This window comes from Macrotis lagotis, chromosome X (genome assembly GCF_037893015.1).
Source record: "Macrotis lagotis isolate mMagLag1 chromosome X, bilby.v1.9.chrom.fasta, whole genome shotgun sequence".
Taxonomy (NCBI): domain Eukaryota; kingdom Metazoa; phylum Chordata; class Mammalia; order Peramelemorphia; family Peramelidae; genus Macrotis; species Macrotis lagotis.
In genome coordinates, this window is record NC_133666.1 from 302,257,491 (window position 1) to 302,271,014 (window position 13,524).

At 34.1% G+C, this 13,524-nt stretch overlaps 1 protein-coding gene across 1 annotated transcript in view; it reads right to left on the reverse strand.

Annotated features, from left to right (window-relative positions):
• DCC (DCC netrin 1 receptor) overlaps positions 1-13,524 on the reverse strand; it is a 1,459,593-nt gene that overhangs the window by 503,826 nt on the left and 942,243 nt on the right. The window lies entirely within an intron of this gene.

Consider the following 13,524-nt stretch of genomic DNA (forward strand, 5'->3'; position numbering starts at 1 on the left):
AAGTAGAAGAAAAATCGATTGAAAATACGGTCATGGTGACTGCTTACACTTAGGAAGTGAATGGATCTCAGTAATTAACTGACATCATATACTATAAAATCAATGAACAAAAACAGCGATGAACAGCCCTACCATTTCAAGAAAAAAAAGTATGCCTTGTTAAACTCTCAATCTTACAGTCAAGATTATCAGGGTAGCCTGGGTGACATAGCTTGGGTGACACCTGTCATAATCAATTAGTCAACAAGAAAAATGGTGTTAAAATGGCTTGTAGATTAAGAGCAATTCAATCACTCACCAAATGTTCCCTTAGGAAATGGATGTCTTTTAAATCTATTCAGCCATTCTGATTTGCTGAACAATAGTTTTCCCTTAATTCATGTAAATATTTTTAAATGAAAATATGCAACTAGCAACTAGCAATATTTAGAGGAAAATGCACTATCAAAAGATAGAAAAGTTAATGATGTTGACTGGAAACAGACATACATATATATATATATATGTATATGTATATATGTTCATAGTAATAACACATTAAACAGTATGTATATTCTAGGGAATCATACCTTACCTAGCAGGTTATTTAAAGGAATTTCTAATCTGACCCACATTCAAGGACCTACAGAAATCAGTGTCCTATCTTTTCTTCATTGTATTAGGATCTAACTATAATGTTCTATATTTTGTCTTTCAAATTTCAGCATTACAGGAATGGTTATATTGTAAAATCAGATGGATCACTTCCTCAGTTACCTCAGATGCAATTTGTCTTTCAAGAGTCTAGGATTGCCAGGGACATGTTATAATGATATCCAATGGCTAGGCAAAGCATTTGGAACATTCTGCTGTAAGGTTAGCCAAAAGAAATTAGTTCCTAGGAAAAAGGAGCTACTATTAGCTGAAAATTCTTAATAAATTTTCCCTGGTTGAATTTTATTGAACTAGCTAAAAGTAATCTTTCATTTTATCTACAGATGGCTACAGAGGGACCTCCATCATGCCACACAGGAGAAGACTCAGTCACTTCTAGGATCTGTAATTATAATTATTACCACTAATAATAGTTCACATTTGCAAAGTTCAACTTTATTTACCTCTTATTTCATTTAATTTTCACAAATGATGATGATGTTTGTCCTTTACTCTTGAAGAAATCCATGACATCAGGGAGATGACTCCATGGCATGCACATGAATTAGATAAGTGAAGGAGTGCTATGCTTAGTCACCACAGAATAAATCTCTGAAATAGGTGACAAAACCACCATTTTGTGAAGGGACAAATTAAGGTTTAGGAAGATTGTCAGAAAATGTGAAGTGGAATTTACATCCAAGTCTTCTGAACTGCAGATGTAGTTCTCTATTGTCTACAATGGTGGCCTCCAGAGTAGGGCTATGGTCTCTTCTCAAGGATTTTATAATCAAAGGATCAGGGTGGGAAAATAATTTCATCTCAGTCTTCCTGCAATAAATCTTATCTTTGACAAAAGACTTTTCCGATTCCTCTTTATATTATTCTTTTAGTTCTGTTGAACATATTCAATTTATCCTGGTTATATCTTGTTCTTACCTATTTCTTTTCAGGTGATTCTTGAAAGTTTAATTGTCTTTCACCTTTCTTTGTGTCCTCAGAGCTTGGATCATTGCCTGACACACTGTTGTAACAATGTTTATTGATGGATTGACTATAATAGCCAATCATGGGGGTTGTCTCCAATCCAGTGATGTCTATCCTTACTCCCCCAAACTATCTCCTACTGTTTGAGCTTCCATCTTTCCCTTTCTGAGGGAGGGTAGCAGTGGCAGTTAGAAACTAATCTACCAAGCCCCTTTAGGAACTGCATAAAAACAATTTTGACTTCCTCCTTCCATTCATATACAATATATCTACTCATTGTCCCCATATCACCTAGTGGCCGGGTCAGGTTTTCATCTGAGGATGGATTCTATACTCTGGGGCAATGACCAGTAAAGAAGTTCCTATCTCTTTTCACTGTAGGTGAGTTAGAGTGAGTCATACAAGATAATCAAGCATGAATGGAATTGTACCTTCATTGATAATCACATTTCATTACTTTTCCAGTCAAACCAATCACTTGTCCAGATTTCCTTGTTTCTATTAAGGTCATTACCCTACTTCTAGTCAAATAGCTTCACATCTATAGTATCTTCAGTTCATGCTCCTTTACCCCACAAATTTAAGGTTTTAAAATGTTTTGTTCTATCCATAGCATCTTTTAATCTGTCCCCCTTTCTCTACTTTCAGAACCACCACTATAGATGTCCCCACTTTAGGTCATCATCACTTCAATATTTGTTCAGGCTGTTTCTCCTTCTCTATTTTTAATTTCCTTTTTATCTGGTATCAGCTCAATAGCTTACTATTTCAACTCTGTTCTATCCTTTGCTCTTCAGTTCCTTACTCTCTTGTCCTATTACTACTCATCATTTGTTAAACCACAGTGGTTTCCACTCTCTGCCTCTGGTAAGAAGTCACTTAACACAATTCAAGGAAATCTCACAACAATGCTGACTAGGAACACTAGACCATCAAGAGACAAGTTAATTATACCACATTGTCAAAAAACTTCAATTGTTGATTAATTCATTGAAAGACAGGTAGCTGTACTGTGTTGTTTTAAAGTTGTTGTCAAAAATATTACCTTACCTGTAGCTGGTGGAACGTTGTATTGTCTCACTAATAAAGGAGTGAAAACATATCCATAATCCAAAGATGTCCAGAGCAATCAGGCAATCAGACCTTCCCCAGAAATCCTGTTTCCTGTCAAATCAGGCTATAGCATGATAGAGTTCTGGAAAAGGCAGTAAGAAGTCTTTTCCCCAACTAATCTCTCTCTCTCTCTCTCTCTCTCTCTCTCTCTCTCTCGTTTCCCCAACTAGAATACTGTCTGGCACATAGTAAATTTATAATCTATATTTGCTGATTGTTTGATCCCTATCTGGAGTATTGTACTTCCTAAGTAGTCTCTCTCTGCCTCAACTCTCTACTTTCTTTAATCCTTCCTTCACTTAGTTGCTAAATTGATTTAATTAAAGTTCTCTATCAGCCCCTGACTCAATATGTTCAGTGACACAATAGTGACCCTAGATAAAATATTATTTTATTTTAACTCATTTTTTAAAATTTCCATTTTTGTGTGTTATAGAAATATCCACAAAACTTCATTTCTTTAATACTTCATTTACATATAAAGAAACATGCAAGTGTTTGGGTGTGTACTCAAAAATATTTTACTGATGGGCATGCATAATTAAAAAAGGGTTCTCTATACCACAGTTGGGGGTAAGAAGTAATTCAGGGGAGATAAGAAAAAGTATTAAGAGTAATCAGGATAAGCACATTATAAGTTGTGTCTAATTTTCCCTTTCTCACTTTTCAAGTTGAAAATTGAATTTACCTATGTAGTAATCATGTTTCTGAAAGTCCAGTCTTTAACCTCGAGGATAGGAAAATTATACACAAACTGTTTCTTACTAGAAATCTGGGTAGAAGGATACCTCAAGGCAAATCATTATAATAATGTAACATTATTCATAAAAAAACAACAATAGCCTTTAACTACAGTCTCTGTACCCTGAAGAAAAGGGCCAATATTTGACTCTGGATTGTATCATAAAAATCAGGTGAGTAAAACCTTGGCTCTAATATAATGAATAAGTTCCTTAAGGGAGGTATGTAGAGCTTTCCTTAGTTTTTTTGGTTTGTTGTTGTTGTTTGTTTGTTGTTTAGTTTTTGCAAGGCAGTGGGTTTAAGTGACTTGCCCAAGGTCACACAGACCTTGGTAAGTCCATAGACTTATTTTTTTTTTTTACTCCTGCTGCTTTTGACTATTTTATGAGGCGATCCTATTCAAAATCTTCTTTCATTCTCCTCCGTATGGTTTTTTATTTTTATTTTTTTTCTACATATGGTTTTAAAAGTAATTTTTATATTCTAGGTAATTATAATGTGTCTGAGATCACATTTGAACTCAGGTCCACCTGACTCCAGGGCTAGTGCTCTGTCCACTGTGCCACCTAGCTGGCCCCATAGATTTCTGAGTGGTAAATCTTGATCTTCTAAAACCTATCCTCCACTGAGTTGTCAAATTGATCTTCCTAAAATACAAGTCTGACCATGCCATACACTAATGCTTAAAATTTAGGGCTTTCCTATCATGCTCTGGATCAAGTATTAAATCTTCTGTTTGGTATTCAAATTCCTTTATAAACCGATCCCCTACAGTTCATCAAGTCTTTTAAAGATTTCCTCCCCTTCTCCTCCCCCTCCCTACATATTCTTCAATCTTCTGATTTTTGATTTCCTTTCTCCTCACACAAATATGACAATCTATCTTTCGATTCTGCCCATTTTCACTGACTACCTCAGGACTGAAATTCTCTTCATCCTCATGCCATTGCCAAAATTATTTCAAAATAGCTTAACATATGATTTCAATGAGAAGATGGGCCCAGGATAAAATGGCAAAAAAAAAACATGTTGAGAAATATGACTCAGCTTTGAAAAATGAAAGAAGCTAAAAAAGTGAACACTGACTCACATACACACACACACACACACACACACACACACACACACAGGCACATAGACATAGACCCAAACCTGAATATAATTTAACAGCAAATGATTGTTTATTAACTGAGTGAACAAAATCAACATCAAAATGATTAGGGGATAAAGATGAAAAGATGGCATTATAAATGATTGCAACAGATTCATAATGATCCATTCAAATGTGTTGTCAATGCTTAGAAATCAGAAATGGAAAACAGTAAAAATAATGACATTAATTATCACAATTTTGAATGAAATTTACTGCATATAAAATAGTCACAGCAGCAAAAAGGAAAAAGAGGGGTCCATAAAATATTCAACCTCCTTGGTAATTGAGGTACTATGTTGGCCTGGGATAATCCTTATATAGAATATAAAAATTACTTTTAATTTAAACCATATGGAGGAGAATGAAAGAAGATTTTGAATAGGATTGCCTCATAAAATAGTCAAAAGCAACAGGAGTTAAAATAAGTCTATGGAACAATTGACATGAAAACCAATAGAATCATATTCAGCCTCAAAATCTATCCAGGACAAATGGATGGTAGATTTGTTATCATGTGCAGTGAACTTTCCCTTTCTCTTTATTGTCCTAGGCCTCCCAGAACCCATCTGGAGTATTTGGGTGTTTACTTGGCTTGTATGAATCGAGAGTCATGAAGTTTATTTCTTTCTATTGAGGACTACCAAGTCTTACTATCTGCCCCACATACACATGACACTATTATCTGATCTACTGGTATAACCTAAGAATTCCTGAATCTTCCCATCTGAACTCTACTACCCTCAGAAGATCCAGATTAAATTAAACACTCTATAACTGAACTTTCTTTTCTGAATTGTATCCCCCCTCACCCTGCTGGAAATTGAGATATCTTGGACAACATGACTTTCTTCCTATGCTTTCCCATAACATTTAGCATATAAATACATAAATTCATTATAAAATATGATATAAATGGGGACAGATGAACAAATTTGTCAATACTTATATAACAATATTTTTTATCTTCAGTGTAAAATAAAAAGAACCACTTTTGGATCCTAAAAACTCAACTGTTAATTAACATTAAGATTTAGAAATGTGTCTTATGTGTCTGAAGATAATAGAATCAGGAGGCATAACTGGGAAAGACTAAATTATTGATGTCAGTAAGTATTATTGCCAAAGAGTTGGTTCCCAAACTAAACAGGAGGAAGAGATCAGGGAAAATTGAGCTTGTGAAATTGTGACCACTTTTAATGATCCCAAGGTGTTCCCTGGAGCCAAGAGCAACATATATTCCCAGTGACTTTATATGATTATAAGTATTGAATCACTGTAATCTTTGATGAGCCAAAGTTGTAGGTGTCTTAAAGGCTAGTTGAACTAAACATAATGGGTACATTTGGGGAATAGAGTTGTTCTGATGACATGCATGCAAAAAGGCATGAGGGGACATCTTCCAGAAAATGTGCCATTATTAAATGAGGCAGGTAGGGTTGCTACATGGCATGAGTGAGGAGGAAAGAGACTGATGATCCACAGATTCCATGGGTACCCATGAAATACAAAATAACTAAATAATTTACTAAAGAATGCTATCTTTGAAGAAAATGGGCAAAAATTATTCAGGTTGAGAAAGCCTGGATATGCTATGTGACATGCCTCTATGGAGATAATAGTCATATCAATGAACAATGATAGTCATTATTTTTTAAATATAAATGTGTGTGTGTGTATGTGTGTATATACATGTATATGTATATAAAACCTTGTTAAATTACTTCGGTCTTGTTTTTATTAAATTGCAATGTTGTGGCTATCTTTATATTCTCTGTATACAGCCTCACAGTTTTGGACAAAATCATAGTCTAATGCATAGATATATATCCTAGTAGATTATATATTAATAGAGGAAATAGTGAACATAGAACTGAGTCCTTGAAATTTGTTGCTGAAATGCTACCTCTTTATCATTCAACTAAATCATAATTAGGTCACAAAAACGATAATCAAAATGGAAACATAAACCACTAAATGACTATAATTAAGTATATGTCCTGCTTATTAGCAATAATTACCTGCAAACATTGTGACTATGTACCTTTGCCTTGTCAACACACATGCTTTTGCCTCATAAAATTTTTCTGCAATATATAATTTACTTTTCTTTTAACTTTCTATTTGGAAACTTTACAAAGACTTAATCCTTCAGAAAAAAAGGATGTACCTTAAAGGTTTTCCTGATGCAATGGATAAAGCTTTGTGTTTAGAATCAGGACTATATTGCTTTTCTGTTGTCTGGCTCTCTGTGACCACACTTTGGGTTTTCTTGGCAAAATTAATGGTGTGGTTTGCCATTTTCTTCTCCAGCTTATTTTATAGATGAGGAAACTGAGGCAAGTAGGGTAAAATGAGTTGCTAAGGTCACACATACATCAACTAATTGTCCAAGGACTTTAGACCCATCATTCTATGCTTGTACCACTTAGCTGCCCATAAAATCACAAAAAGTTGAGTTCAAATCAAGTTACTTCAGTTTTCTCATCTGTAAAATGAGGAAAGAAATAGCACCTAATTCTCAGGATTATTGTGAAGATAAAATGAGATACTAATTATGAAACAAGATAATCATCATAAATCATTATAATCATTATAAAAGATAATAATTATAAAGTGATTAGCATAATGCCTAGGATAAAATAAGCTGTTTGCTATTTTTACTATTATGTATAGTAATAAAGTAATTTTTATTATTTTTACTATTAGCATATAACAATAAAATAATTTTTATAATATGCAAAGGCTATTTTGTTCTCTCAGGGATTTTACAGTATTGAGACATGTGTTAGTATTGTGATCATCTATTTCCAGAAGAAAGAAATTTAAGCCCAGATTGCCAAGGTCCAGATTAGGAATGGAATTGGGCTCTGTATATCTAATAACTATTCACCATCTAAGCAGTCTTGATAGTCAAGGAATTTATCTCCATTGATTTTTAACTTTCTCATATTTATCAGTGTTTTTATGAATAACTGGCACTAAACTACATCTGACAGCCTAAATGAAAGGTATATATTGGGATGAAGCATCCTTGATTTTATGATGTTGGTTCAGGAACTGTCCAGGGAGATAAAGACTTGGGAGCAGAGCAGGAGACTGCAAATGGGGGCAAAAATGTAGTATCCCAATTTTCCCAGCCATTTCACTCTCTAATCTCTGCCAATTTCTTAATCTCTGACCTTACCCTCAAGGGAAAAATATTTCAAAATTTAAAAACAGCAAAAGTATGTTCTTGTCAAAACAACCAGTTCACCAGTATACTTCACCAAGGTACACAAATCTAGTCACTTTTGATCACAGTCATGAGGATGATTATAGAAGCAACTAAACCAGAACAAAGAATCAGAAACATCTACAGCAGAAGCAATTCTTAAGAAGCTGTCTCCAGGGTAGAGAAGCCTAATCCATTTAGATGAGTTATCTATTTATTATACAAACTTTTTTGGGGGGGGGTAAGGGACCACAGTCAGAGCTGTCATGGGCACCCTCTTTATTATTTAACTAAATCAAAATTATTTCATAGAAAACTAATTAAAATGAGGAAAGTACCATTAGATGACTATAATTAAGTATATGTTCTGCTTTATTAGAAATTAATATCCTTTCTACAGCTATAAAACTTAGAAAATCAATTTTAACTTCATGTAAGATCCATCTTTCAAGACCCATTTTAAATCTCATAACATACATAACTGACTCGATCATCTTAGCTGGATGTGATTTGGTCTATGTATGAACTCTGGTAGCAATGACCATGTTTTTAGCTTATGGACCCACTCAAAATGAGCACCTGCTGGGTGAGAAGCCAACATGTTCACCTTCAAGCGTTGATTATCAGAGTTATGAAGGAGGACAGCAGGAATTAATTGGAAATACCAAGAGATTTGTCAATGTGCTCTCTTTCTTGTTACTTGTTAATTGTAAGTAGCATTCAAAAGTCAGCAGAAAAGTCCATATTTATTCTAATCTCTGTGCCTTAGTCTGCATCAGCCTTTTGAGTAGCCATCAAGCCCTGTTGATTCATAGTGAGTTTGGAATCCAATAAGTCCCAGACTTTTTTTAACAAGAGAAAAAGGCATGCCTTGATCTCCTTGGAAACGTGATACTGACTTTTTGAATCCAAGTATAGAGCTTAATATTAGGAGAACTAAAAGAACTAGCATATTAGTGAAGATCCTGGGAGAAGAGATTAAAAAGTACATAAATTATTGCAATACATATCGTAGAAAGGAATATTGCTCTATCAGTGAGATCAAAGATCTATTGGAGGGTTAAATTGTAAGACTTTATGTTTATCTGGGAAATTTCATTTTATTAGGTTCATCCCAGTCTGCTGTCAGCCAACATAACTGTAGCATCCTCCTTAGATGCAATAATCAGAGTACTGAGTTTAGAAATCCTTAAATCTTAAAAGTGCTCAGTTTTAACATTATACATTAGGTTTTATTTACTAATAAATTCTATAATTGTACATTTTCAAAAGTCTGCTTGAGAAACAAATGGGAACTCTCATGTACTTTACTTTGTTGTTTTATTTAAATAGATAATACAGGGGAAAATTGCTGATAAAGCATCTGTTTACATTTTAAAAGAATATATCTTTCCTCTCAGATTCCTTACAACATTTGTATGGAAGATAGGTAGCACACCAGTCTTGAGGTGCTCTGCTGCCATGGTGCCAAAAAAAGGCAAACAAAAGAGACTATATCAGTTTTGCAGAAGGTAACATTTGAATGGGTTCCATGATACTTAACTCTTTAATAAGTGAAAAACTATCCTTATAAACAGATATGTTATTTTAACCATAGGCTAACACAGTAACTCAATAATCAGATTCACCTAGGTGATGCAGTGGATAGAGCACCTGCCCTGGAGTCAGGAGGACCTGAGTTCAAATGTGACCTCAGACACTTACTGATTACCTAGCTGTGTGACCTTGGACAAGTCAATTAACCCCATTGCCTTACAAAAAGAAAAAAATACAAAAAGAAACTCAATAATCTTAGACTGTTCCAAGAGAAGTATAATGTGATAACCCCCCCCAAATCTAATGCAATCTTAACAAAGGAAGAGAGAGAAGAAACAAGCATTTATTAGGGCAATGCAATTGTTTTACAAATATGTCAAGGGAGAGTGGCTATTATTACCCCTAGTTTATAAATGAGGAAACCAAGGTAAATATGGGGTAACTAGTCATGTAACTAGTTTATGAGGCAAGATTTGAACTCGGACCTTCCTGGCTCCCTGTTCAGACCGAATCCACCAGAAAGGTATATATATATTACTTTGCTAGGATCTAAGAAAACAAAAATCATTTGTAGTTGGCAACAAACATGGCATTTAAACTTTATTAGGGTAAAGGTGAATTTTTGAACAGGAACAATAGAAAGGAAGAGTAATAAAAGATTAGGGGGGTGATGAAATCAAAGGATAAGAAGGTAAATATCAGATTACTCACTGTCATGGGGAGGGAAGAAGGGTAGGGAAGGTAGAAAAATGTGGAACTCAAAAGTTTACAAAAGATGAATGTTAAAAATTATTTTTGCATGTAATTGGAAAAAATAAAAACATTAAAAAAATCAAGGAGATAGAAGAGTTCTGGACATAGAAAGAAATAAGACCAAGGACAATCTGGCTAGAGAGAAGAGGATAAACTGGGACAATGTAGGAAGAGATAAGGTTCAAAAACTAAGGTGAGGGGCATCTAGGTGGTGCAATGAATAGAGAACTGGCCCTGGGGTCAGTAGTACCTGAGTTCAAATCCAGACTCAGACAGACTTAATAATTACCTAGCTGCATGACCTTGGGAAAGTCACTTAACCCCATTGCTCTGCAAAAAAATCTAAAAAAAAACAACCCCCCCCCAAAAAGGTAAGGTGGAAAACATTAAAGTCCAATGAGAGGTAGCTTATTTTAAATATTAATGTGTAAGTTATTTTCCCTCAATCCAGGCTGTCTAATGATATTATGAAACAATATTAATTGACAATGGATCCCCTAGTTCTTTGCCAAGCAGTATATGATCTGATGGAAAATGAACTTGATTTGGAACTAGAGGACAAGAATTCAACTCCCAGTATAACCTCTTATCTTCTTTCTAAACTTGAGCAATCCCCCAGTCTCTTTAGGATTCAGTTTCCTCATCTCTAAAAAATGAGGATTTGACTAGTCGACCACTAAATATCTTTCTAACTAAATCTTTAATTCCATCTAAATGGATAAAATTAATTATATGGATAATTTTCTCCGTATAATCAATATAAATATCTGCAACTTTAAACATTGATTTAAAAAAAAATCATAAAGTCTATATCCAAAATAATTTTCTCATCTACAGGGTAAATAAAAGCTACCCTAATATAGAAGGGAAAAAGTAAATTGGGGTATATGAGAAAACAGTATGAAATGTGAGAAAGGAATAGGGGATTAGGCATTAGATATAATTCACTTTTATTTGAAAGATTGGTGTAGAAATATATCTAATCAAGCAAAGAAATAAGTAGGGCAGGGGTGGGGTAGGGGGTTAAGAAAGAGAATAATATCAAGAAATAAATAATTCCAAACAAAACAAACTTCTGAATCCTGAAGGGCATAATAAAGGGTGAGAAAGGTAGCAATTAAAGCTGGACAAGGAAAGATTTCTCAGTGTACATACAACTTGTTTCAAGTTTTGTCTTTGAAATCTACTGTTGGTGTGACATAGGAAGAGTGACTTAACCACTTAGTTTTCAAGGTATTTCTCTAAGATAAATTTGCATAGAGTCAATCAAAATTATTAGAGTTTCCTGATAGGAGCTCTAAACAACAAAATCATAGGTCTAGCCCTAAAATGAATTTTGAGAGTAGGAACAAATCTCAGTCTCACAAACTTTGTTTATAGGGACAACTTAATAACTGCTAAATGTTTCATAAATATTATCTCATTTGATCCTGACAATAACCCTGGGATCAGATAGGCATCATTTTCCTCATTGTACAGATAAACTATAAAGTTGAGCATACTTTATGCTTAGAAGTTTTTTAAAAGAAAAATGAATGATTTTTTGCATTAAGTACTAAATAAGTATTCATAAACAAGATAAAACAGCAAAAAACCCTTAATTTGTTGAGAATAAATAAAACAACTCTCTGAGTTCTTGCATTCTATTTTTCCACTTTTTATACTGTTTATTAATTTTCCTATGAAAGATGAATTTCTTACCTTGTTTCCTTTCATTTTCATTTGACAGAGTGAGTTAAATGAAACTAATTCATACAACGCCCGCCAAAACCAAAACCAACAACAAAAACACACATCAAGAATGAGTTTCAAAATGAACAATGAATAGTTGACATGGGAAAGGGCTCTTTAAATAATATATTGTTCACACTTTTTGATTGCATGTGGATAAACAACTGGGTCCAAAAGGTCAACAGAAAAATCAATGAGCAATACAGACAAAAGAATGTGCAACTCTAAAAGATCTTCCTTTTCTTGGCAGGTCCCTTTGCTTTTAAGGCAGAAAAAGGTAACATTAGCTCTTACTAGCAGCAGATCCAACAATCCCTCAAGTAGTTGTCACAAGGAATGCTCCAGCTGCCTCTGATAAAACAGAAGGCAAACACTGTTTCCTAAAGAGCTCAGCCTGTCTTACTCTAGTTAAATGAATGCCAAGAAAACATGATAAAAGTGTTAGAGTGAAAACCTGCAGTTATATGGGTTGGGAGGAAGAACAAGTACAAGATCTTTCAAGCAAGAAAAACACAAGTTACATTTGGTGGAGCAGAAATTTCTTAGTCTCCTTTGGGATTAAGCAGTAAGGGCCAAGTCAAACCAGTAAGAATGGAAGTTTGTGCAGCAATTTTAAAAGGCTAAGACATGTTTAGTGAAAAAGGAAAGGTGATGGCCAAGGTTGGGGGTGGGGCAAAGAGAGGGGGAGATTCTTCCTCTTAACCACCTTAATCGCTCTCAATAAAGAAGTATCTGCTTTAGTAAAGCTTATGAAATTTTGTCAGAGTCAAAAAAAAATTATGAAAAGTCTATCACATTAGGAACATAAAATAAACATTGCAATGAGGTTTTCTCCCTAGACAAGCACTTCTGAAATGAAGGGAATTGCAATCACGTTACCCTTTCAAATAAACAATAATAACCACAAATACAAGGGCAATGCTAAAAATTAATTACACGCTTCAAGACAATTATTTTGGATTTTGCTTTTGCATTTCCCACAACATCATGCACATAGTAACAATTCAATAAATGATCCATGAGTGGAAGAATGAGTGACTGAAGGAATGAAATATCCTTACTGTTGGAGATGTCCAGGTGGAACGTTAAAACTGGTCATCTGGAAACATAATTATTGATAATGTGCATGCTGATAAACCTATTTTGGTAGGCTGTGTGACTGAGTCATATCTCAGCTTCCTTATTTATAAAATAAGAGGGTTGATTTGGAAGGCCTCTATGATTTTACCTATTTAAAATTTTATGAAACTTCAATTTTTGAAAGTCTGCAAAAGTCAGAATCTATGCAATAGAATACTGTTGTACATAGTTAATTCAGTGGGGGAAAAATTCAAATCAAGAATACTAATGCTTTATAAAGACAAATCAGATGAATGACTCAATTTTTCCCTATACTATGGCCACAGAACAAATCTCAAAACAAATAATTGTATATTTTTTGCTTTGTTTTCATTTTGGTATAGACTTATATACATACTTGTACCTATTCATATATGAATGCTCTTTTGAATATACATAGGGGCAACTAAATGTTGCAAAGGATATAGTGCTGGCCTATTGTCATAAAGAAAGACTTGGGTTCAAATTTGACCTCTAACATTGGATGAGTCTTTTAATATTGTTTGTCTTGGTTTCCTTATTTGTAAAATGAGCTGGAGAAGGAAAG